The sequence below is a fragment of the Macaca mulatta genome, chromosome 8, assembly GCF_049350105.2.
Source record: "Macaca mulatta isolate MMU2019108-1 chromosome 8, T2T-MMU8v2.0, whole genome shotgun sequence".
Lineage (NCBI taxonomy): Eukaryota > Metazoa > Chordata > Mammalia > Primates > Cercopithecidae > Macaca > Macaca mulatta.
This window is the reverse complement of record NC_133413.1, coordinates 154,252,372-154,274,086: the sequence shown is the minus strand read 5'-3', so window position 1 is coordinate 154,274,086 and position 21,715 is coordinate 154,252,372.

Sequence of the window (21,715 nt, the reverse complement as noted above, 5' to 3'; positions counted from 1 at the left end):
GAGAATGCTGGCTACTAAAAGATGCAAACATTTTTAAACTGGGAAGAGACAAGAAGGGAAAGGGCCAAGTGATACAGTTCTAAGTGTCATCTTTTGTTTTATTATGAAGACAATAAAATCTTGAGTTTATGTTCAAAAACGAAACAACAACCACAAAAAAGATAAAATTGAAAACCCTTTAGCCAGACTGACCAAGAGAACAAAGAATGCAAAGTAGGTTCAATATATGAAATTTAGGCAATGTAATACATCCTATTAAATTAGTAAAAGGAGGAAAAAACCCACATGATCATCTCAATAGATGAAGTGTTTGACACAAGTGTTTGACACAATCCAACATCCATTCATAATAAAAATGGTCAACAAACTAGGGATCAAAGGGAATTTGCTCAACCTGATAAAAGGCATGTAAAACATTTCCCAATGCTAGCATCATACTTAGTTTTAAAAGCTGAAAGCTTCCTTTAAGAATAAGACAAGGGGCCGGGCGCGGTGGCTCACGCCTGTAATCCCAGCACTTTGGGAGGCCAAGGTGGGCGGATCACGAGGTCAGGAGATCGAGACCATCCTGGCTAACACGGTGAAACCCTGTCTCTACTAAAAATACAAAAAATTAGCCGGGTGTGGTGGTGCGCGCCTGTAGTCCCAGCTACTTGGAGGCTGAGGCAGGAGAATGGCATGAACCCGGGAGGCGGAGCTTGCAGTGAGCCGAGATCTGGCCACTGCACTCCAGCCTGGGCGACAGAGCCAGACTCCGTCTCAAAAAAAAAAAAAAAAAAAAAAAAAAAGAATAAGACAAGGATGTCAGCTCTCACCACTTCTATTCAACATAATACTGGAGGTTCTAACCAGGGAATTAGGCAAGAAATAAATAAATAAATAAAAGGCATCAGATCAAAAAGGAAGAAGTGAAACTAACTCAATATGAAGATACCATGATCTTGTATGTTGAAAACTCTAGAGAGTGCACCAAAAACCTCATAGAGCTAATAAGTGAGTTCAAATGAATATATAAAAACCAGTTGTATTTCATATTAGCAATGAACAATCTGAAAATGAAATTAAGCAAACAATTCCACATACAACAGCACTAAAAATACTAAAATACCTGGGAATAAATATAAAAGAAGATCAAGACTTGTATACTCACCTGTAAGCATGTTTGGAAGAAATTAAGAGGACATGAATGAAAAGTCATCTCATGCCCATGGGTGTTCCTATTCGGACGGCATCGCTCCCTGGGCTGATCTGCAGATCCAGTGCGATCCCCAACAAAACCCCACTGCCTTCACGCAAAAAACGGACAAGCTGCAAAATGGTCAGTTCCTAAAATTCATATAGAATTGCAAGAGACCCAGAAAAGCTGAAACAATCCTGAAGAACAACAAAATTGAAGGACTTAACACTTCCCAACTTCAATTACTTCATAGTAATTAAAATCGACTACGGTCAAGGTAGTGCAGTACTGGGGTAAGGATAGATAATGGAAAAGAATTCAGAATCCAGAAATAAAACCACACATCTACGACCAATTGATTTTGGACAAAGAGGTCAAGAGCATTTAACAGGGAAAGAATAATCTTTTAAACAAATCAGCCAGCGCGGTGGCTCACGCCTGTCATCCCAGCACTTTGGGAGGCCAAGGCGGGTGATCAGCCGGCGAAGTGGCTTATGCTTGTGATCCCAGCACTTTGGGAGGCCGAGGCGGGTGGATCACCTGAGGCTGGGAGTTCAAGACCAGCCTGGCCAACATGGTGAAACCCCATCTCTACTAAAAATACAAAAATTAGCTGGGCGTGGTGGTGCACACCTGTAATCCCAGCTACTCGGGAGGCTGAGGCAGAATTGCTTGAACCCAGGAGGTGGAGGTTGCCATGAGCCGAAATTGTGCCACTGCACAGAGTAAGGTCCTGTCTCAAAATAATAATAATAATAATAATAATAATAATAATAATAATAATAAAATAAACAAATGGTGCTGGACAAATGGATTCTACATGCAAAGAATGAAGCTGGACACCTTCCTCGTATACCACATACAAAACTTAACTCAAAATGGATCAAATACCTAAAGATAAGGGCTAAAACTAGTAAACTCTTAGAAGGAAACAGATGTAATCTTTTTTTTTTTTTTTTTTTTTTTGTGATGGAGTCTCACTCTATGGCCCTGGCTGGAGTGCAGTGGCACAATCTCGGCTCACTGCAACCTCCGCCTCCCAGGTTCAAGTGATTCTCATGCCTCAGCCTCCAGAGTAGCTGGGATTACAGGCACCTGCCACCACACCCAGTTAATTTTTTTTTTTTTTTGAGACTGAGTTTTGCTCTTGTTGCCCAGGCTGGAGAGCAATGGTGTGATCTCGGCTCACTGCAACCTCTGCCTCCTGGGTTCAAGTGATTCTCCTGCCTCAGCCTCCCAAGTAGCTGGGATTACAGGCGCTCACCACCACATCCAGCAATTTTTTTTGTATTTTTAGTAGAGACGGGGTTTCACAATGTTGGCCAGGCTGGTTTTGAACTCCAGACCTCAGGTGATCCACCTGCCCCAGCCTCCCAAAGTGTTGGAATTATAAGTGTGAGACAGCTCACCTGGCCAACCCAGCTAACGTTTTGTATTTTTAGTAGAGACAAGGTTTCACCATGTTGGCCAGGCTGGTCTCGAACTCCTGACCCCATGATTTGCCCGCCTCAACCTCCGAAACTTCTGAGATTACAGGCGTGAGCCACTGAGCCCGGCCCTAAATTTTTGTTCTTTTGAATTACGCAGTCTTATTAGACATGACACCAAAAGCACAGGCAACCATAGGAAAAAAGCCCAGATAAATTAGACTTCATTAAAATTTAAAACTTTTGTGTTTCAAAGGACATCATTTCAAAAACAAAAAGAGGGTCAGGGGCGTGGCTCACGCCTGTAATCCCAGCACTTTGGGAGGGCAAGGCTGGCAGATTGTTTGAGCTCAGAAGTTCATGACCAGCCTGGGCAGCATGGCAAAACCCCATCTCTACTAAAAATTAAAAAATTAGCCAGGTGTGGTGGTGCACACCTGTGCTCCCAGCTATTTGGGAGGCTGAGGCAGGAGAATCGCTTGAACCCAGGAAGCAGAGGTTGCAGTGAGCCGAGATCACGCCACTGTACTCTAGCCTGGGCAACAGAGCAAGACCCTGTCTCAAAAAAAAAAAAAAAAAGAAAAAAGAAAAAAAAAAGAAAGAAAATAAAAAAGAAAAACAACCACATCATGGGAGAAAATATTTGGAAATTATCTTTCTGATAAGAAACTTATATCTAGAATCTATAAAGAACATCACAACTGAACAATAAGAAGACAAAAGCCCAATTTTATTTTATTTTTAATTTTTTTTTGAGGGAGGGTCTCACTCTGTTGCCCAGACTAGAGTACAGCGGTGTGATCATGGCCCACTGCAGCCTCCACCTCCCTGGGCTCAGGTGATCCTACCACCTCAGCTTCCTGAGTAGCTGGGACTACAGGCGTGCACCACGATGTCCAGCTTTTTCTTTTTTTTTTTTTGTATTTTTAGTAGAGACAGGGCTTCACCATGTTGGGCAGGCTGGTCTCAAACTCCTGACCTCAAGTGATCCACCTGCCTCGGCCTCCCAAAGTGCTGGGATTACAGGCGTGAGCCACTGCACCCAACCTCATAATTGATTTTTTAAAATGGACAGTAACAAGTGTTGGTGAAGAGGTGGAGAAACTGAAATCCTCATGCACTGCTGGACGGGACATAAAATGGTGCAGCCACTTTGGAAAACAACGATAGTTCCTCAAAAAGTTAAACACAAATCACCATTTGACCCCAGAGCTCCATTCCTAGGTGTACACCCAAAAGAATGGAAGACATTTGTGCACACAGAAACTCAAACATTGATGTTCACGGGAGCACGGTTCATCATAGCTAAAATGTGAAAACCCAAATGTCCATCAGCTGTGAGTGGATAAAGAGAATGTAGACTTCCCCACCATAGAATATTACTCAGCCATGAACAGGAATGAAATTCTGACACATACTATGGCTTGGATGACCGTTGAACACAGGATGCTAGACTAAAGAAGCCAGACACAAAAGACTGCATATTGTATGATTCTCTTAATATGAAATGCCCAGAGAAGGCAAATTCCCCAGGACAGAAAGCAGATTAGCTTTCCAGGGGGTGGAGAGTTCCTGTTAAAAGGTGTGGGTTTGTTTTGGGATTACGTAGTGGTAATGGTTGCACAACCTTCGAATTGTACTAAAAACCACTGTGAATTGTACACTTCATAGGGGTGACTTTTATTGTACGTGAAGTATATGTTGAGAGAGACAGAGAGAGGTTTAGACAAGAACAGCCGGCGTTGCGTTGTAAGCAGGAATGAAAGAGAAGGGAGCCAGTCATATTGTCAAGGACTTACAAAGCTGGAAGAGACAACTGCTTCTCAACCCTAGGCTGAAATGCTTTGAGTGATAAAGCCTAATAGATCTCAGCCTTAAATCAAGGGATTAAGTCAAGAGTAGGCCGGCACACCCATCAGAGGCTAAAATCCCTGATGAATTGGGCAGGCACCTTGTAAATCCTTTTAAGTAACAAAATGGCTCTAGGAAAAGAAACTAAAGGTCCCTGAAGGGACTGAGGTGCTTATGATTAAGTCAAGAAAAAGAGGCCTGAGTGTACAGAGCAAAGCAGCCATCAAACCTTTAGTCTCTAGCAAAGATCTGCGGGCGTGGGCACTGGCACGCGCAGCCGCAGGATCAGATGAGGAAGAAGACAATTCCTTCTGTTACTTCTTTCTTTTTTCTTTTCTTTTTTTTTTTTTTTTGAGACGGAGACTTGCTCTGTCGCCTGGGCTGGAGTGCGGTGGCCGGATCTCAGCTCACTGCAAGCTCTGCCTCCCGGGTTCACGCCATTCTCCTGCCTCAGCCTCCCGAGTAGCTGGGACTACAGGCGCCCGCCACCTCGCCCGGCTAGTTTTTTTTTTGTATTTTTAGTAGAGACGGGGTTTCACTGTGTTAGCCAGGATGGTCTCGATCTCCTGACCTTGTGACCTGCCCGTCTCGGCCTCCCAAAGTGCTGGGATTACAGGCTTGAGCCACCACACCCGGCCTCTGTTACTTCTTTCAAGCTTTTATAGTGGAAAGTTCAAACCCATGCTAAAGTAAACACAATAGGATAAAGAGTTCCCAAGCGCCCCCCACCAGCTTCAGCAATGAGGAGCTCATGGCCAGCCTTTTGTCTCTGGACCCCCGTCCATCTCCCACGGCCCATCGTCCGTGTATGTCTATCAAAAACAAGGGAGCTTTTACAAAATAATAATCACAACGTCATCATTGGGCCTCAATATCATCAAATAATAAGGGCCTTTACATTTTTAAGACCCCCTAAAGTTCACAAACCATTTGTGGGTCAATGAAACATGAAGCAAGCTCTGCCAGTCACTGAGCCCAGAACCCACCTAGAGTCCCAGCACTCACTGCCCTGGGATTGCCCCCACGCCAGCCCTGCCCTCTGCAACCCTGAGCATAGGTTCTAGGGGCTGGGATAGGCATGTAGACCCCAGAGAGGGACTCAGGGCCAGCAGGGTCCCCTCTCTACCTCGGGCTTCTGACTCAGGATTCCGAGGAATTCCAAGTGTCTCTCAAAACTACTGATACTCACCAGCTGAAGAGCAGGAGAGAGTGCCGTCTCTAGGAAATCCAGAGACCCGGGGCAGTGGCCTGGAAACTCATGGTGCCTGCCTGCCTTTCTCTCTGCTTTTTCCGCAGAGACCTGGACTGTCTCCTCCATCCCACATCCTGGGACGGTATCTTCCACCTCGAATCCTAGGGTAGGGTTACGAGGTCCCTGGTTCAGCAAAGCTAAGAACACTGATGAAGGTGGCTATCCTGAACAACACATTTCCAATGAAGACAAAACAACTTTCCCTGGAAGAAGAGGCCATCTAAGACTTTCGTAGCGGGAGAGAAGCCAACGATTGGCTTCACAGTTTCAAAGGGCGGGAGGATCACTTGAGCCCAGGAGTTTGAAACCAGCCTGGGCAACATGGCGAGACCCTGCCTCTACAGAAAAATACAAAAATTAGCCATATGTGGTAGCGTGTACCTGTAGTCTCAGCTACTCGAGTGGCTGAGGCGGGAGAATCGCTTGAGCCCAGGAGGTCGAGGCTGCAGTGAACTGTGATTGCCACTGCACTCCAGTCTGGGAGACAAGAGTGAGACTCTGTCTCTTAAAAAACAAAAAAGAAAGAACCAGGCACGGTGACTCACGCCTGTAATCCCAGCACTTTGGGAGGCTGAGGTGGGCAGATCACGAGGTCAGGAGTTCAAGACCAGCCTGGCCAGGATGGTGAAACTCCATCTCTACTAAAAATACAAAAATGAGCCAGGCATGGTGGCGGGTGCCTGTGATCTCAGTTACTTGGGAGGCTGAGGCAGGAGAATGGCGTGAACCCGGGAGGCGGAGCTTGCAGTGAGCCGAGATTGCGCCACTGCACTCCAGCCTGGGCGACAGAGTGAGACTCCGTCTCAAGAAAATAAGGAAGAAGTTAGGCCACGGGCGCTGGCTTGCACCTGTAATCCCAGCACTTTGGGAGGCCGAGGGGGGCGGATCACGAGGTCAGGAGATCAAGACCATCCTGGCCAACATGGTGAAACCCCCTCTCTACTAAAAATACAAAAATTAGCTGGGCGAGGTGGTGGGTGCCTGTAGTCCCAGCTACTCGGGAGGCTGAGGCAGGAGAATGGCGGGAACCCGGGAGGCAGAGCTTGCAGTGAGCCGAGATTGCGCCACTGCACTCCAGCCTGGGCAGCAGAGCGAGACTCCGTCTCAAAAAGAAATAAGTACATAAAAATAAAAATAAAATAAGAAAGAAGTGATATGCTGATGCAGTTGTCACCTCGTCAGATTCTTTTTTTTACAGGTTATTTAAATTACTGTGTTTTGGTCAGAGGACTGTCTGTGTGATATTGACCATTTGGGCTGTTCCAAAACGTCTCTGATGAAGGAGCAGAAGTGTTCCACAGGGCCAAAAAGAAAAAAAAACCAAAACAAAAAAGATGGGTCAGCCGTGAGACCTCTGTGTTTGTGTCTCTCTGGCCCCTGGTGTCTGTGAGGTCCGTTCTGCAAGTCGGTGCCTGCTGTCCCTGTGGTAGATAGGCGTCCTCCCCTCCTGGGCATGCATCTCTGATTCTTTTTTTTTTTTTTTTTTTTTTTTTTGAGACAGAGTTTCACTCTTGTTGCCCAAGCTGGGGTGCAATGGCGTGATCTCGGCTCACTGCAACCTCTGCCTCCCGGGTTCAAGCGATTCTCCTGCCTCAGCCTCCCAAGTAGCTGGGATTACAGGTGCGTACCACCACGCCCGGCTAATTTTGTATTTTTAGTAGAGATGGGGTTTCTCCATGTTGGTCAGGCTGGTCTCAAACTCCCAACCTCAGGTGATCCGCTCACCTTGGCCTCCCAAAGTGCTGAGATTACAGGCACGAGTCACCGCACCCGGCCACACGACTGTGATTCTAGTTGGTCAGAGGTTGGTGCCTCCTGCCCTGGACCCACATGTCTTTTTGTTCTAAGATTGTCCCTTAGAGCCCGCCAGTTGCCAGGTCTCATTTGCTCTTTTTCCAGGGGGTCCAAGGGTCTCCTCCTGGGTGAGCTTGGCTGGGTCTGGCATCTCCTGCTGTATTTGGAGAGATTTCCTCATCTTATTCTGCAGCCTCTACACACTAGGCTTTCACTTATTCCTTTGCCCTGGATGCATTGTGTTTCCTTTGCCGGCCTGGTGAGTGGAGCCTGCACGTCTGCTCTGACCTTGGCTGCCCTGGGGCTCAGACAAGCTTGTCCTGCTCTTCTCAGCCTCATCCACACCGCATGCTCCCCAGGGCCCCCTCGCCGGCACTTGGCCCGGAGCACTGTGTGTGGAGCTGCACTTTCTCCTCTGCCCTCCTCAGCCCCGTGGTTGTGACCCCATGCACCCATTGGTTTCTTTACTCATTTTCTCCTTCCTGACCCCTCCGCACGTTCACTCCATGGGGGGCCTGGAGGCCTGAGACGGTTGTTCTCACGATGTCCTCTTGCTTGAGAGATACCCGGATGGCCAGGGACAAAGACCTAAGTTCGGAGATTAAGCTCTAAGGCTGGAGACGAAGGTCTAAGGCTGGGGACGGAGGTCTAGGGTGGGCATGGAGGTCTAAGGTGGGGACAGAAGTCTAAGGTCAAGGACGGAGGTCTAAGGTCAGGGATGGAGGTCTAAGGTTGGGGACGGAGGTGTAAGATGGGGAGGGAGGTCTAAAGCCGGGGACAGAGGCCTAACATGGCAACAGAGTTCTAAGGTGGGGACTGAGATCTAAGGTGGGGAAGGAGGTCTAAGGTCGGGGACAGAGGTCTGAGGTGGGAAAGGAGTTCTAAGCTCAGGGACGGAGGTCTAAAGTCGGGGACAGAGGTCTAAGGTGGGGATGGAGGTGTAAGGTCGGGGACTAAGGTCTAAGGTGGGGAAGGAGGTCTAAGGTGGGGATAGAGGTCTAAGTTTGGGAATGGAGGTCTAAGGTGGGGATGGAGGTCTAAGGTGGGGACGGAGGTCTAAGGTGGGGATGGAGGTCTAAAGTCGGGGTCGGAGGTCTAAGGTGGGGATGGAGGTGTAAGGTGGGGGACGAAGGTCTAAGGTGGGGAAGGAGGTCTAAGGTGGGGATAGAGGTCTAAGTTTGGGAATGGAGGTCTATGGAGGTCTAAGGTGGGGACGGAGGTCTAAGGTCAGGGACGGAGGTCTAAGGTCAGGGTCGGAGGTCTAAGGTGGGGATGGAGGTCTAAGGTCGGGGACGGAGGTCTAAGGTCGGGGACGGAGGTCTAAGGTGGGGATGGAGGTCTAAGGTCGGGGACGGAGGTCTAAGGTCAGAGATGGAGGTCTAAGGTCGGGGATGGAGGTCTAAGGTGGGGATGGAGGTCTAAGGTGGGGATGGAGGTCTAAGGTCAGAGATGGAGGTCTAAGGTCAGGGATGGAAGTCTAAGATTAGGGACGGAGGTCTAAAGTCAGGGATGGAGGTCTAAGGTCAGAGATGGAGGTCTAAGGTCAGGGATGGAGGTCTAAGGTCGGGGACGGAGGTCTAAGGTGGGGATGGAGGTCTAAGGTCGGGGACGGAGGTCTAAGGTCGGGGATGGAGGTCTAAGGCTAGAGATGGAGGTCTAAGGTGGGGACGGAGGTCTAAGGTCGGGGATGGAGGTCTAAGGTCAGGGACGGAGGTCTAAGGTCGGGGACGAAGGTCTAAGGTGGGGATGGAGGTCTAAGGTCAGAGATGGAGGTCTAAGGTGGCGATGGAAGTCTAAGGCCAGAGATGGAGGTCTAAGGTGGGGATGGAGGTCTAAGGTCGGGGACGGAGGTCTAAGGTGGGGATAGAGGTCTAAGGTCAGAGATGGAGGTCTAAGGTGGGGATGGAAGTCTAAGGTCGGGGACGGAGGTCTAAGGTGGGGATGGAGGTCAAGGTCAGAGATGGAGGTCTAAGGTCGGGGATGGAGGTCTAAGGTCGGGGATGGAGGTCTAAGGTGGGGACGGAGGTCTAAGATCGGGGACGGAGGTCTAAGGTGGGGACGGAGGTCTAAGGTGGGGATGGAGGTCTAAGGTGGGATGGAGGTCTAAGGTTGGGGATGGAGGTCTAAGGTCGGGGACGGAGGTTTAAGGTGGGGATGGAGGTCTAAGGTGGGGACGGAGGTCTAAGGTCGGGGACGGAGCTCTAAGGTGGGGATGGAGGTCTAAGGTCGGGGATGGAGGTCTAAGGTCAGAGATGGAGGTCTAAGGTCGGGGATGGAGGTCTAAGGTCAGAGATGGAGGTCTAAGGTCGGGGATGGAGGTCTAAGGTCAGAGATGGAGGTCTAAGGTCGGGGATGGAAGTCTAAGGTCAGGGACAGAGATCTAAAGTCAGGGATGGAGGTCTAAGGCCCACCATTCTTTCTTTCAGAACAAGGCACTGCTGTCCTCGCCTAGCCAGGGCTGCTGCTGAGAAATCTGACGCCCTCGTGATGCCCCTTTTAGGAGGCTTCTCTTTCTATCCCAACGTTTTTTCAGTTTTCCTCTTGCCTCTGACGCATCTGGGTCACGGGGTGGGGCTTTCAGGTGTGGCCTCCCTGACCCCTCATCCTTTCTGTGCGAGATCTTCCCCTTCACCCCAACTCTGGGGAACCTGAGTCCACAGCTCCTGGGCTCTCTCACCTCCATTCTTCAAAGCATTTGGATTTTCTTGTATATTTTTGGTCTCCTTTTCCTTCACAGCCACCAGCAGCAAGGCCCCGGCCTGGCCCCCAGTATGCCGTACACCCCGCCTGCGTCCCTGCCCTGGCAGGTTTGGAACTTTTCCTAAACAAATTCTTACCCTTGCTTCTGGCCTGGTCACGCCCCTTGTTCACGGGAAAGTCCACTGGCTCATTGATTGGCTGCCTCCACAGCCTGGCCTCAGGCCCACCTGCTGCCCAGCCGTGTTTGTGCCTGATGTGGCCCACGCCTCCACTGCACGTTCATAGCTGCCCCCCTGTCTGGCAGGCTACAGGGTCTGTCCTGGGGGCCAGGGCGCCATGGATCCCCCCATATGCATTTGAGGGAGGCGGGTTTCCCAGGTTGCTTTCCTGCAGCCCCGGGGCTTAGAGGACAGTGGCTGGAGGAGGGGCCCGGCGATGTTAACCTGTCACAACCGGTCACCTAGCCAGGGTTTTCCTCAAAGCCACCATTGACGGCAGCGGTGGCCTGTGCTGAAGGGGTGGATGACGGTCTGCAGGCCAGGCCAGGGAGCAGCAAGAGCAGAGCCCACTGCCCACCAGCTCCCCCACCGGGGCCTCACTGGGTGGTTTCTAGAGTCCACACCCCTTCTTGCTTGGGGAGCTTCTCCAGGGCTGATTTTGAGAGTCGGCCAGCAGGTGTGGCCTCTTGGGCAGGAAGAGTTTGCTAACATCTGCAGCCCCTCCCCGGCCGGTGTGCAGTGGAGGGAGGAAGGTAGTTCGGGGCTGTGGAGGCAGCAGTCCTGGGGGCCCAGCTGGCTCCACAGCCGGGGGTCGGCAGAGCCTGCATCAGGGGCTGCGAGGAGGGGCGTGGGGACTCAAGTGCTTCTGGGGTGACAAGGAACGAGGGAGTGAAAGGCGGGTGCCAGGACATCAGGAGGGGGCCGGCGGCACAGCCCACCTGAACACGGGGGACGTGGGGGACGCCGCCCGCCAGAGATGAGGGAGCCTTCGGAGGCAGCGGGGCATGAGACTGTGCTGGGCTCATGAGCTGTGGGCCCCAAATCAGCTGCAGTGGACAGCAACCCCAGGGCTTCACCTGCTTGGCCTGAGAGCCAAGGACGGGCCCGAGTCAGCCAGGATCAGGCACAGAGTCAGCCGCAGACCGGGGAGGCTGGGTCTCTCCCAGTTGGTTTGGGGCCCACGGCTCACGAGCCCCGCACAGCATTTGAAAGCAGGCATCCAGTACTGAGGAAGGACATCGGGCCAGCAGCCGTGCTTAGGCAGGTGGCCAGAGACGCAGGAGGACTGGACAGGTGTGCAGGGTGTTGGAGAGGCCCAGGAATGCACCTGCTGGAGTAGACACAGGTGTGAGGGGGCCCGCCAGGGCTGCGGGAGGCAGGGTCTTCCTGGAGGCCACCGGCCCCCTTCCCACAGGAAGTTCCAGGCCTGGAAACGTACTCTCTGGCCGTGACTCCCGGAGCCCACCATCCGCTCACTCCTCCTGGGATCACGGCGGTGTCTGAGCCAGCCCTGGCCTGGCTGTGGACTGAATGCTTGAGCCACAGCCTCCAGGTCCTGAGCCCACACCCACGCAGTTAGCCCCGGAGCTACGCCTGTGCTTTCTTGCTTGGCACCACCCAGCCCGCCCCTCATGCAACCGAGGATCTGTGCTCAGGTTCACTTGAAAACAGAGCAGCTGCCCTGGTGTGGCGGTGGCCTCAGTGTCCTCTGCTCAGACTGGGCTCTCGGCCCTTGGGGGTATCTGGTTGCAGGAGGGGACGCAGGGTCCCCAGGAGGGCACCAGCAGGGATGGCAAGTGTGGCCCCTCCCATTTCCACCCTTTGACCCCAGGCCCATGCGTTCTACTTACTGGGGAGGAGACGCCGAGGACGCACTGCTTATGGGTTCAGGGCCTAAGCCCCGCCATGGAGCGCAGCGTCCAGCTCACAGCCCGTGGTCACCCGGCTGCCCCTGAGTGTGACTCTGCAGGGCGGCTCCACCACCTGAGGGCCGCAGCTCGGGCGCTGCCATGCGGATCACCACGGCGACCGTGGGTCCCATGACACGGGCCTGTCGTGCTGCCTTTGCCAAAAGCGGCCCCGCAGGTTCAGCTGTGTTATGTGGCATCCCGCACACGCACATCTCCCAGAGCCTGGGAGGGCATTCCTTCCCTTACCTGCTGAGAGAGAGGAACAGACGCAGTGTGTGTTTTCCTGGGATGGATAACAGCATGTGTTTACAGCTTGTCACGGGGCAGTGGCACCCTCGCACCCTCGCATGGGGCCCAAGGGCACCCATCACCTGGCAGGCCATGGAGCATCATGGTGACCCACTGTGCCGGGTGTCATGGCACTGGGACCTGGTGACACTCTGGATGCCTGTTTAGACACCTCCCATTCCAGGGATGGAGATGGAGCCAGAAAGAAAATGGCACAAAGAACAGCCAACGCAAAGCCATGTGGAGACCAAGGCCAGCGTGGTCGTGAGAGACGGCTGGGACACACAGGCCTGCCACACACCAAGCAGCAGGACCTCCAGCCTTCAGTGTGCCTGAGCTGCTTCCTGTCACATTTACTCGGACGCGGCTCAGCATCCGGAACCATCAGGAACTCAGGGTGTCCTCCAGCGTTGCCCTCAGCCCTCTGAAGCCACACAAGGCCTCCTAGATTCCATAGCCACAGTCACACACCTAGCACCACCTTGGACCACAAACACAGGGGGGTGAGAAGTGACTGTGCTGTTTTCACAGCCAATGTCCATTTTTATTTGAGCCTAGACTCTTGGGCTCAGCCAGCGGATTCCCTCTCCTTGGGGGTTTGTCTCCGGCTGTGGCTGCTGCAGCATGCAGAGGGCTGGAATGAATCCAGTCCCTGCCCTCTGCCTCTCCCTCCCCAGCGTCTGCTGAGACGCACTCACCCCCTCCCAGGCCCTGCCCCGATAAATCTTTCAGCAGACGCTGCCCCAGATTCTGGCAGTAACATTTCTGGGGAGCCACTCCCTCCTCACCCTCAGGCCACGGCCCAGCTGGGCTGACCCTGCCCCCAGTTCCAGGCCCCAAGATGGCTCAGGTGGACCTGTCTCCTGAGGCTGCTTCAAGCAAGCACCACAAAGTGGGGCTCAAACAGAGACGTGTTATGTGGAAGTTCTGGAGGCCAGAGCCTGTGAAGAGAGTGTCGGCAGGGCCTGCTCCTCTGAAACTCTGCGCCGACCTCTCGCTGCTCCTTCAGTTCTGGCCATTTGCTACCAACCTGTGGCAGTCCTGGGCCTGCGGTGACAGCTCCTCAGCCTCTGCTTCTGTCACCGCGCACGCCCTCGCACGTCCTCACAGGGCGGCGTTTTCTTGTAAGGACACCAGTCCATTAGGATGGGGACCCACCCTAGTGACCTCATCTTTGCTTGATGACGTTGGCAACTACTGTACTTCCGAGTAAGGCTGTGTTCACAGGCACCGGGATTCGGACTTCAGCATGTCTTTCTGGGGGACACAGTTCAGCTCAGAACAGCAGGCAATCCCATGAGAACTAACGTGCTTTTTCTAGAATTTCGGGAGAGAAGTTCATGGGCTTCCTCTGTCCTGTTGGCTTCGTGCTGGCCTGGCCCTGGGGGTCCTGGCACTCAGGGCTCCCCAGGCTGGAGGCCTCAGCCTGACGCTATGCAACCCCCTGCTCCAGCACCCCACCTCCACCCTGTCAGTGCTACCAGCTGAGCGGCCTTTTTATTTTCTGTGTTTAAAGACAGTTCGAGTTGGGTTTCTGGGGACCGGCGGGAGTCTGGGCTCCCCCGATTGCTCCGACGGGCCACAGAGCCTTGGACTGGCCATGCAGCCACTTCTCCAGCTCTGGGAGGGGCCCAGGAGCTCTGCCCAACTGGGATGGGGGTACAAGCCCCTCAGGCCCAAGTCCCCCAACTCTCTGGGCTTTTTTATCACAGAGACACCTGAGCTGGTCAGTGTGGAAACAATTATTCCTGCCATAATTTTTTTCCTAGTGAATCTTTAGATCTTGCAAAGAAAACCCACTTCTTATCTCAACTTAAACCGCCACCTATACCGCCACCTACACCTCCACCTATACCGCCACCTACACCTCCACCTCCACCGCCACCTACACCTCCACCTACACCGCCACCTACACGGCCACCTACACCGCCACCTACACCGCCACCTACACCGCCACCTACACCTCCACCTCCACCTCCACCCCTGCCAGCCGAGGTCTCTGCTGGAGTCGGCTCTCCCTGGGACCCCTCCTTGTGCCAGTCCCTTCCTCCCAGGGGCTCGGAGGCCCCTGAGAGGAGAAGTACCTCAGTGAGTGCCTGCTGTGCCCATCAGCCCCTCGTCCTGGGCCACAGGGGAAGCAGGAGTCCCAGTCCCAGGCCCCCCACCCCGGCCCACTCCAGCCCCTAAGCCTCCTGCCTCGGCAGGTCCCCCAGACCCTGGTGTGCTCCAGGCCCCATGAGCACATCAGTGTGCCTGCGGTCCATGGCTGCTGTTGGACACACACAGCGTGTCCACTGGGAGGTCCCCCGGGTGCCGGCCGGGGCTAGGACTGGTCTGGGCTGCGTCTTCAGCGTTGGCCCTGCCTGTGTTCCCCTCCCCACTCGGGCTCACCTGCGCCCGCCCTCAGGCCGTGCACACAGGGTCCTCCTGGGCCTGCTTCCCTGCCCCATGCAGGGGCTGAGATGCCCTGAAGGCAGAAAGCCTTGGGTGTGGGTGGGGCTAGACCTCTGTCCCCAGCCTGGGTCGGCAGGAAGCCAGGGGAGGTCTTGGGAGAGGATGTCACCTTGAATGGGCAAGGAGAGGACAGGGAGAAGGGAGGTCACGGCAGAGAGGCGGCCTGCGTGACGGTCCCATGGCAGCGTCCAGGCCTGTGTGAAGGTCCCACGGCAGCACCCAGGATGAACCCCAAGCTACGGGGCCATGGGCCCCAGCAAGGCAGCTGCTTCCGTGTGCAAGCGCGGGCGTGGAGGGCGGGGCCCCTGCTGTGAGGGGGAAGCCTCACTGTGGAAAGGACCCTGTGGTCGGCTGAGCTGCCAGGAGCTGGGTGTGCCCGCAACTCGAAGAGTGGCCATCAGAGCCCCTGGGGAAGGCGGGGTGGCCACTGTGCTTCGGGGTCCTGCCTGGTGAGCGTTGCTGTTCCCTTCCAGGAGCCACGCTCAGCCCAGACCCTGCCCCAGGTGCCAGGAAGGAGTAGCTGGAGGCTGCCCTGGGCCTTAGCCCTGTGACTGGCCCTGTGGAGGTTCTAACAGAGACCCCACACACCCTGCCTGGGCGGGGAGGCGACCTAGGGCGTCAGGAGCCAGGGCGCCTGCCTCTCCTCCCCAGGGGAGAAGAGGAGGGTCATCAGGCCTGCCTGGCACAGGCCCTGGTACAGACATGCTGGCCTCCCTGGCAGCTGTGCTGGGATGCCCACCATGGCTTCTGCAGGGCTCACATGCTTGGCACCTCTGGGCCTGGAGGTGGGGGCATGAGTGGGCAGGGTGGGCCGTGCAAGGGTGCAGGCCAGAGCAGCCCCTCCCGGGAGAGGCGTCCACCACCCATCCACCCACAGCGTGTCTGCGGCCCGCCCGGCCTGCCTACTCACCCCACCCAGCATTTTCTGATGGAAAGTTCCCCAGGCAACAACAGCACAAACTGTGAAAAAGACGTGCCTGGGCAGGGGTGGGCCTGGGCCCACAGGGACTCCCCGTGTCTGTCCAGGCTGCCCCGAGGCTGGGCCCTTGCTCTCCGCCCCCTCTCTCACCCAGGCAACGGTGCTCCTGGTGGGCCTGGGGCCCAGCACAGTGGTGGGCACAGATGTGCCTTGGCCGGTGTGCCCAACACAGCATCCACTTCTCAGTAGAGGCCAGTGTTGGATGAAGGACTCAGTGGGTGGGGGGAGGGCCTGCACTGGCACCTGCTGAAGCAGCTGATCACCCTGCACCTGCAGGGACCAGGGGCACCCACTCCTGCACTGGGGAATCACCTCCCCCATCGTCAGGCCTGGGAGAGGGGGGCTGCAGGCTGAGGAAGGGCAGGTTCATTCCAGGCCTGGGTGGGAAAGGTGTGGCCACAGGGTGGAGGTTCCTGGAAGCGAGACCGGCCAGTCTGGGGTGGTGGGAAGTCTTGGGTGGGGGCTGCTGGGGCCCCAGGGGTGGGGCAGCTGGGGAGTGGAGGGGCCATCGAGGGTGTAGGTGAGGAAACAGGAATCTTTGGGGTCTGCAGAGGAGGAGGCAGGAGAGCCCACCTGTAGTTCCTCAGTCCCCAGTCCACAGGAATGTGAGCAGCACCCCCATTTACCCACCCCCAGATCCTGCCAGGGCAGGCCTGGCACCCACTGCCAGCAATCCCACCCTCTGGTCGCCTGCCCAGTGTCGGGGCTCAGTCCAGTGGGCCGGACGGGCCTCGGGGGCAGTGAGCTCCTCCAACCCTGGCCAGTTCACCTCCCCCGCAGTGCCGGAAACTCAGGCGGAGGGTGAGAAGCCCCTTCCCAGTCTCTCCTACTTGCATGGTTGGGGCCGGGTCCTGGTTTCCCTGGAAACAAGAGGCAGTAGGAGGCAGGGTCAAGAGGAGATGGCTGAGGCTGTGGCTCGACCGGCTGCACTGGCCGCACCAACAGCTGGACGGGTGGGCCAAGCTATGGCCGGGAGGGAAGGCTGGGGGCAGGGACGTCAGCAAAGGTGGAGCTAACCCCTGGCCTCTGGGCTCCCCCTGGCCCCCAGGCCTGCTGCAGCAGTGGCCGCAGACAGTAAATCTGAGTATGTGACCTTAGCCCCAGCCTTGAGCACAGGGCTGAGGGGGCTGGACGGGCCAGGTGGCCTTCCAGATCGGTTTCAGGTCCCCTTGTCCCACAGTGCTCACCACGGGAAACCTGGCCTCATGGTCAGGCTGCCTGGGGCTGAGGAGGAGACACACGGGGGCTAGGCCCCAAGTCTGGGGGGTTCCCTGCTGCCAGCAGTGTTCTGGGAGCTCCTGGGCCTGGTGGAACCCCCGTGCCATTGAGGTGACAAACACTGGTGATGGAGATGGTGGTGACAGAGCCTGTGGAACCGGAGCCGGGAGAGTGAGGAGAGCAGCTGGCTCTGGTGAGGCAGGAGCAGCCAGGGTCGGGGAGCAGGACAGCCCCTGGGGCTGTCATTCCTCCTGCAGGCATCCCCAGGGTCCCTGGATGCCCTTCGCAGCTGGCTGGATGGTGTAGAGGAGCTCAGGCCTTTCAGGGTCTCTGGTCCCTCATGCTGTGGCAGCTGCAGGAACAGGAGGTGCAGGGAACAGGGGGCAGGGCTGGGTAGTGACACCTTTGGGACACCTCTGAATCTCCTCTGAATCTCAGCTCAAGCCACTGATACCTAATGATGCCGCTGGGTGTCAGGTCACAGCCAACCCTCCCTGTGGGGTGGACAGATGGCAGACTCTGGTAGAAGATGTGGCTCTTGTCCCCATGGCCAGTGACCCCTGTGAAGGGCAGTGGTGGGAGGGCAGGACAGCGACCACCAGCCCCCTGCGCTCAGCCCACCCCCATGCCCCAGCAGCTGCTCCTGTGCCTGCTGGGCGTGAGGGCGCCACAGGTGGGGTAGAGGCTGCAGGAAGCCAGGAGCCCCTCGGAGCTGCGTGCACAGCAGGGCTGCCTGGTGCCGCAGGCAGAGGCCTGGTGAGGCTGTGGGGGGCATGAGTGGTGAGGGCACCAGTGCGGGGAGCGAGCTGCTGGCTGCCCAGTCTTGGTCCCCAGGTCGGGGCTCCTGGAGCAGCTTTTCCTGGCAGCCCAGAGCTTCGAAGTGGCCCACAACGCTCTCCTGGCCGCGTGGTGGCAGGGCGGCTGGAGCCCGAGGGCCAGGAGGGGCCGTTCTGTGCCTGCAGGTAAGACCCAGGCCCAGGGAGATGCGGCAGGCCGGCACAGGGCTCCACGGCATATGGCCCCAGCACACATGTGCCCCTAGCCCATGTGTCTGCAGCATGTGTGTGACGGGGCTGCGGCACGGACCAAGGACTTGAAGTTCTTGGAGACGGGCCAGAGGCTGGTGGAGCTGCTCACAAGTAAGGGCCCCTCAGCCTTGTCCCTCAGCCTGGCTGGCGGCCCCCCAAGGAGTCCTGAGTGCTCCCAGAGAAGCCCCTCCCCAGCCCCTCGTTCGCCATGCCTTGGGGCGCCATCCTGGTGCTGAGGTCTGGGATGTTGCCCCGGGGCACACGTCCCAGGCCCCCAGTCCAAGGCCCCCTTCCAATGCCCGTGTCCTGGCCCCCGGCCCCCCGGCCCCTGGTCCCTTCCCCGGGTGTGGCAGGGGGTGAAACTCAGCTGGTGGAGCCGCCGCTGCAGCAGCTCCGGGACTGCGTGAGGCTGACCAAGGATGGTGCTGCCTGTGCCCGGGGGAGCCGCGGTGTGCCCCGAGGATAGGGTCTGCTGAGCACTCATCCCCAGCAGTCCTGGAGGCCCAGCTCACACTGGCGGAAGCATCAAGGACTCAAGAACCAGGAGCAGGTGTTTGCGCCCACCTGGCCCACCCCAGAGGAAGGGTTTCCACCCTGCCCGTACCCTTTGGGGCAGCTGGAGCTCACAGCCCCAAGGAGCAAGGATGGCTGGGAGTGCCGAGGGCTTTCAGTCCGCAGGCCAGGCTGCCCAGGACAATGCTGGCTCTCCCCCAGCTGAGGGCCCAGGTGGCCAATATGGTATGGGAGGCAGAAGCCCCTGGCCAGGCAGCGGCACACCCAGTGGTGGCCCCGAAACAGCACTTCCTGCCAGGCACCTAGAGATTGCCGGTGGTCAGGCTCTGGAGGGGACTGGGGCCAGGTGGGGAGGGTGCCAGGCCCCAGGCTGGTGCTCAGGTGGCGCTGTCTCTCCCCAGTGGTGTTTTAGGCAGAGGAGGAATCCCCGGGGGAACCCTGGTCAGGGCCTCTGCAGCAGGACACGGCGCTGGAGGCCACCTAGGGGCCAGACCAGCAAGCCTGGTGGGGCCTGGTGGGGTCTGGTGGGGCTGGAGGAGGGGCTTTGGCCAGAGGGCCACTGGGCCCCAGCCTTGCAGGTGCCTTGGAGGATTGAAAGAGGGAGGAGGTCACCCCGGAGTCCCTCAGGAGGAGAGGTGACCATGGGCAGGCTGGACAACTTGGGGGCTCTGGGCTGGAGCTGCTGGGAGGAGCCTAGCCAGAGGACACCCACCCTTTAGGGAGAAGAGGGTATGGCAGGGGAGAAGAAAGGCAGGGACAGGCGGGGTTCAGCAGTGATTTCTGGTGCCGATTTCATGGCTCAGCTCCCATCCTTCTAACGACTGCAAGCCCCCATGCATGGCTGTGCTGCTGTCCCACGGGGTCAGAGCTGGAGGTACAGGTGGCCCTGGCTGCCCCCACAGGCGGGCCTAGTCAGCCCAAGGACAGTACCTCTCAGAACGGCACTGCCCAGCCTCTAAACTGTGTTGGGGTGGGGCAGAGCGGGCCCAGGTACATGGGTGTGCCTTCTACCTCTCCAATCAAGTAGAATTCCCAAATAAGAACATGGTATTGCTATGTATGACTCCCATTTATGTGGCAACTGGAAATAATATACATTTGAAGCAAGATAGGAAAAAGATTTCACTCTGAGATACAGGTTGGGGCCTCCTTTCTTGTGTTTAACGAAACCTCAAGGCCCAAAGTGGGTTCTGCCCTGGCTCAGCCTTCCTCCCCTTCCTCCTCCCCCTTTTCCTCCCCTCCTTCTCCCCTTCCCCTTCCTCCTCCCCCTCCTCCTCCTTCCTGTCTCTTCTATAAAATGGGAGAAGCTGGGCTTGCATGAGGCAGCCTCAGAATTTGCCTCCCACCTGGACCCTGCGGCCCCCTCTGCCCTTGTTCTCCCTGGCTTATTTCCCTGGCTTAGGGACTGTTTGAGTTTCCTGGAGCTGCCCTAACCAACCACCACCAAGGGGGTGGCTCCAACAACAGAAATGTATCGACCCTAAGCTCTCCAGGCCAAAGTCTAAAACGGAAATGTGGGCAGGGCTGTTTCCCTCAGTGGCTGTGAGGTAAGGCCCGGCTCCGGGCCCCTCCTCAGCATCTTCTTCCTGTATCTTCACATCATCTTCCCTCTCTGTGGGTCTTTGTCTGTGTCCAATGCCCCTTTTTGAAAGCATACCAGGCACATGGGATGAGGCCTGCCTACTCCAGCATGACCTTGTCCCAACTAACTGCATCTGCAATGACCCTGCTTCCAAAGAAGGTCACATTCCCAGAGGATTTGGAGTCCGGACTTCGACGCAGGAATTTGGGGGATGGAGTTCAAGCCACAGTTGGGAGGAACCCTCTGGCTCTTCCTCTCCTGGCCCTGACTGAGCAGCATGGGGACCCTGGCAGGCAGAGGCTGTGCTCCTCGTGTCGGCCGGCTTCCAAGGCCTGGGTAGGAGAAACTGGGCCAGCCCATGTCATCACCCTGACTGACCAGGGATGGGGGATCAGTGAGAGGCACAGCGAGAAGGGTGTGGAGAAGAGAATTTAGGATGTGGTGGGGGGTTCTGAGGGGGACAGAGGCAGCAGGGCTCCGACCCCCACCTCAGCCCTTCCCCCACCCCAGGAGGCAGGTGCGTCACCAGGCTCCTCTGACAGCAGGTGTCCCCCGAGAGCTGTTGGGACAGCAGCCCATGTCTTTGCTGTGAGGGCACCCAGCCTGAGAGGAAGGCCCACCCCAAGGCTGCCCACCCCCAGTACCTGGGCCTGTGGTTGGAGCTGCAGGCTGCTATGTCCAGAACCTTGGTGGAGAGGTCAGCCTGCTGCTCAGCTCTGTCCCACCCACTCCTGCCCGGCCCTCCATCCTGCCCGCATCTGCCCTGTCTCCTCTCTGGGCCATGTGCCCTGGAGGGGACACAGGAGGGGACACCCTGCTCCCCATTGCTTTATGGAGCAGTGGTGGGCACTCCCCTTTGGGCTGTGCCATGCCAGGCTCCATGGGACCAGTGGGGATCCTGGCCAGAGGTTCCAACCCGCACAGTGACTCCACGGACCAGCCCAGGGGCAGCATCGGCACTGGTCTTGAGGCTCTGGGACCTCCCTCCTTGGACCGGGTCCTCTGAGAGCCTCCCTGACCACCAGGTGAAAGCTGGGTGCCAGCGCCAGGTGGAGGTGAGAGCTGTGGGCAGTACTGGGCATGGGAGCGCTCTCGCTCACCTCCTGACGCCCTTCCTTGCTATGTATGTGGTATAGGCCCAGGCCTGGGGGCTGGAGGAGTGGCCCATGGCTCCGGGGACTGCTGGGCTGAAGCACTGGGCTGGCGTCCCTGGGGAGGTAGCGGCTCCCAGAAACCCTGACCAGAAGTGGCCCAGGGACCCGGGGAGTAGGGCAGGCACCCAAGTTTGCCCCCGGAGGTGTCCCCAGAGGTCACTGGGCTGGGGGCCACCACAGGGCAGGGGAGCTGGAGTCACAGGAAGACAAAGCTGAGGGAGAGGAGTCAGGGGACAGATGCCAATGGGTGCAGCAGAGCAGGGCCAGCTCCGTGCCACTTGCCTACACCAGAGGGGTGAGGGGCAGACAGGCATGTGGCCCGTCCCTGGGCACTTGAGAAGGCTTGGCCTGGCCAGCCTCACACCCTCTTCTTGCAGCGAGGGGCTGGC